Source organism: Montipora capricornis, chromosome 11, assembly GCF_036669925.1.
Source record: "Montipora capricornis isolate CH-2021 chromosome 11, ASM3666992v2, whole genome shotgun sequence".
Classification (NCBI taxonomy): Eukaryota; Metazoa; Cnidaria; class Anthozoa; order Scleractinia; family Acroporidae; genus Montipora; species Montipora capricornis.
In genome coordinates, this window is record NC_090893.1 from 7,502,775 (window position 1) to 7,507,818 (window position 5,044).

At 41.5% G+C, this 5,044-nt stretch overlaps 1 pseudogene; it reads left to right on the forward strand.

The window, feature by feature from the left end:
- The first annotated feature begins 2,077 nt into the window (after positions 1-2,077).
- The window catches only part of LOC138023842 (uncharacterized), a 5,604-nt pseudogene continuing 2,637 nt past the window's right edge, over positions 2,078-5,044 (forward strand).

Below are 5,044 nucleotides of genomic sequence, written 5' to 3' on the forward strand. Positions count from 1 at the left end.
ATAGCCTCTCAATGAAAAAGCCTTTCTACGAAATAACTGTCCTTCATCTTCATCCACTCCGAAGTTCAGATTAACCTTATCACCAACTTCGAGACGGCGTTGATAAAGGTACTCTGGCAATGTTCCGTGCTTAGCCATTGTAGTTTCCCGCCGCCCTGTCCTTTGTCTTACTGCAGCACCATATTCTGAGGCCCAGTTGTGTAAGAGGTGACAGTCATTTGCAGGAAGGTTGACAACGGATAGAGGCATCATCAACGGTACGTTATGAGGAAACACCATTGTGTCGGACTTTGGGTACCACAGCTTGTTGCACGTTTGAGGTTCTCCTTCATTGTTGCACCAAACGACCTGGCATATTCGCGGAGCTTAGACATGTTCACGTTCTTGGAATAAACAGTGGTGTGGCAATTTTCAACGTCTAATGTCATACAGCTTAAAAGATCAAGCGCTTGGTAGTCATACCCTCCTAGAATGTCTGCTAGTCTTCCTAGTCCCCACTTCCATGACATGACCTTGGGGACCATTTAAGGCGCGAGTGATGTTACTCTCAACACGTATTTGATATGCATGCTCTTCAAGTACAGTTTTGCAATGGTGAACCAAGCCAGTCGCTTCTTCTGCTGTCTTCTTTTCATATGAAGCGCCCTTGTTATGGACAGAGAAAGCTTGGGAGATTGCGCCAATTGCCCTATGGAATTCCTCTCAATAACTTTGGCGTTTCGCGGCTATTCGAGATCAATTGCCACTCAAATCGAAGAGAAACCGGAACCCAAATAGGAAAAAACAGGAACACCGAAAAACCAAATCGGATAACAAAACCGAAAAACCGCTAGTATTTTCTACGAAAACCGAAAACCAGATTCTAAAAAACGAAAAATCCGCAAACCGCAATGAACACCAAAACCGAAAAACCGAAGTCTTTTTGCACGAAACCGAAAAAGCGATCTAAAAAATAGCCAGAACCGCAAAACCGAAAATCCCAATGTCCCCCTCTATAGGTACTTATAGCGTTCAATTTCAAACACGCCGTCTGCACGCAGGCTATTGGTTAGCATATGCAAGGCAGTGTTAGGTTTTTCTGGCGAGTAAAGTAAAGACAGCTGTAAACTTAAAAGGAGAACGAAAGAACATGGATTCCAGCTTCTGCTAACGACTCGGGGAACAAGTTAAATACAATTATTGTTGAACATTTGAGGAAAATTGAGGATAGGCAAAAACTTAGTACGAAGTTTGTCAAGGCAAAGGTATGTATAAAGAACAATCGACGATGTGGTTGGGATACTATGCGTACCGTCCATGTAAAGTTTCTTATTTTCGTTCTACGTTTACCAGCAAAACAGAAACAGAATAAATAAAGTTTGCACTTTCACCAAGGAACAGACCCGTTTTTTAAATTAATGACTGGTACTTAAATCAAAGGAAAAAGCGATCCTCTGTTTTAACTGACAATCAAGAATCTTTTCAAGGATTTAGCAAAAATGTCCTAAAAGATAACATGACAAGGAGAAAAATGACCTAAAATTTTAACTTGCTGTTGTTGTAAATATTTCAGTTTGTATATTTTCTAGAGAATATTTACCGGTATGACCTGAGTACAACAAAAGTAATGAAATGGGGTGACAGATCCCGCTTAACCTTTTCACTCTTTTCTGAGAAAGGCCTACTAGTAACTTACAGAAAAAGTTCTGCATCTGAATATCTCTAATATTATTGAGCAGAGCGTTATTAATTAAGAGAAAACAAAATCGTTCATCATCAGAAAGCATGGCTATATTTGACACAGATGCATGGAAAATTTGCAAAGGAAATGTTTTTAACACAATTATATTTTCATTAAAAAAAAAACAGAAAAACTAACATCTCGAAGAGTGAAACACTACTTTGTGTGAGGCGTGCATGACAATGCAGTCATTCCTTTCTTGAAAGGACTATTCTTTGTCGTACATGTATTTGTTCCTGATTGGTCACGCATATATTATCTGTCAAAACTGACGACGGAAACTGAAACTTCCCCAACTTTTTAGACAGCGGTTAGACGTAGAGTTCTAGCATTAACATAACGTTTTATTGAGTGAAGGATTCACCAACTATTTGTGTTCTTATTTTGCTAAATACTTTTATTCAGCGTTAATCGCACTCTTGGGCCAAACGGCGACTTTCAGGATCTATTTGCGGAATCGCTTCACCCCCCTTCCTCCAACAGCCAGATCGAATCCTTTCGCTTCAGCAAGATGGCGTCGAGGGAGACAGATACTCAAAAGCTCAACTCCACCTTCAAATTGTTGGGAGAACGCGGGAAAGAAGGCAAGATATGGAAGAAACATACAGAGCATTGCTTGGTGTACCTGTTACGACAGTTATCGGAGTTCTTAAGCGAACAATTGGACAACTGTATGGTGTTTCAGGCTTACGGCAGTGCAGTTGAAGATTTAAAGAGCATAGCAGCTGATGATGTCGGTGATGTCGATATAGTGATTTGCCCCAAATCAAATGAATTGATGATAGATGACGAAATGATCGAATATTCAACGAACCCAATGCACGTCCGAATCAAAGCAGGCGATCACCAAATCCTGAGCTCCTGTCTTGTTGAAGATACGGAATACGTAGCTACATCGGCACTTAAGAATTTCCATTCTACAATTTTTGGAAGGGCAGCGCCTCACTTGGTCAAAGCCCTTATACAAACGATGCAGGTTATGCCTCGAATACCGGGGATTAATGTTTTGAAATGGCGGAACAAAGACGCTAATCCAGCCTTACAGATTGAGTACACCCAGTCCTTTGGACCCATATCAGGGGAAATCGAAAAGCTAAATAACCCTCATTCATTACCTAAATTTGACGTTGCCGAATGGGAATGGCTTGCCCATGGCATGTGCAGGTCAAGGGGGATGGAATATTCCGAAGATCACGCCAACCTCGTTAGGGAATTCATAGAGTTTAGCAATGAAGTGCAAAGGTCATTCTCAGAGAGAGGTCTTCTTTCCAAACCAGAAGCGTTTCCACTCCTGATGCAAGAGTTAGTTTTCAGCGACCGTGCACGAAACTTCAAGGAGAGATGTCGCGACATCGAAACTCGAATGCAAAATAAAAGCGGAGGTAGAAGCGATGGCGTGACAGAAATGAAACATTCAAAGGCAGAAAACTACAACGAAAACGAAAGCGGAAGCAGTGAGGAAAAGGGGACTTTACAGTCCCAAGGTGACGATCAGCCATTTGAGCCATCTGTCACGACAGAAACTGCTGATGACACACCTGAGCCCGAATGCACGTCACTCCAGAAGCCAGTGGCATCGACATCGGGAGAACACAGTCATTCCTCAGGAAGTGGGATGGTAAAACAATCGACTGAGGTAAAGACACATCAGGAATATAAGAGTAGACAAACCGAAAGCGAAGATGAAGACACAAATGGAGAGATTCAGAGTAAGATTAAAGAAAAACAGGGATTCCAAAGGCAGACAGCTCCAAAGGCAAATCCACCCGACAAAGGCGAAGATTTGGAGACCGTTTTAAGTCAAACAGATCATTTCTTTCAACAACTTTTCCCCGAAGCTGCAACAAATTCAATCAGCACTGAAAAGTCATCCATAGAGGGTGGTTTTGACTTAGTCCCCGCTTTTAAATGTTCAGGTTGGCCCAAGACCGCCACCGAATGGATAGGACGAGAACGCAAATGGCCTTCGCCCGATGTAGTCACTAAGGTGGTCAAAGAAGGGTTCCACTTGGTTGTCAAGCCTCCAAAGGACGGTGGCAATCAAGAATGCGACTTCCGAATCTGCTTTGCACATGCAGAATACCTGTTGAGTCAAGAGATGAACGACGTCCAACGGACTACTACCGTTGCCTCAAGACTTTTTACCTAGGATATCTAAAAGCATCAGATGGGCCCAAGGGTTTGGTGACATTCCACCTGAAGAACATCCTTCTGCAAACCATCGAAGAAACCGACGCCGAGATGTGGAATGAAAGCAACAGGGCAGAGTGCATGATGTTGCTGCTTGGAAAACTTTTACAAGCATTAATAGATCGGGATTTACGACATTATTTCGTGAGATCATATAATTTATTCAGTGGAGATTATATTGAGGACCCTGAGGTCCTGGACACGTTAGCTGAGAAAGTTGTTGAAATCATTGAGGATCCCATCAAGGTCGCTAAAAATATCCAGGAAACAGACAACTGGGTTCAAAAGGAAGACGATGCAGAACAAGAACATCGCAACGAGCAATCAACTTCTCAAGAAAGTTATGCGGATGAACGAAAGACCTCCTCACTGTCATCAGCTCCTGCTACAAAAGGTGCCACTCGAGCTCTTCAAGCAAGCAAGGGTTATCGTTTCCATGACCTCAGAAAAATTTATCTCGCCACGGGCCAAGAATTGATCGACAAGGCTTTCAAAGAAGATGTCTTGCTTGAGATTTCAGAGGTTGAAAGGCGCTTGGTTGATGATCTTAGAGAGATAATCGAGAAGCACAAAATGACAGCCGAAAACTTCTCAAAAATCTTCGAATCGTACTGGGATTTGGCTTATTTAAAGGTTAGTCACATATTTGGCAAAAAAATTCCCTTTCACAATACAACAGAACAAAATGTTATGAAATCGAGACCAAACACTGACTCTAGAAATACTTTCAACATAAAAAACGTTGTCTCTTATTTCCTTGTTTACACTATTACTAGATAAAAGTTAGATCAACAGGGACAAAAATTGTCTATTTAAAGTAATATAATAAGTTGAATAATGCACGCATTTTGATTGATTCTCACCTATGATCTATTCGAGGACAGTCATCATCAAAAACTCTGAATTCTTTATTTTATAAAACAAATAGATTCATGCCCTTCTGTTCAGTAATTAAGGAATAAATCACAGAAGACGAGACGTCTTTTGTAATCTCTTACTGAACAGATAGATGCACGGCAACATGAAATCTGAGTGAAGCAATGATCCTCACAGTTACTAGTGAACGCAATTTTAGCAATTGCGTAGAGAAGCCTGAAAATTTCAGGATTTCAACGAGGTTTGAACCCGTGACCT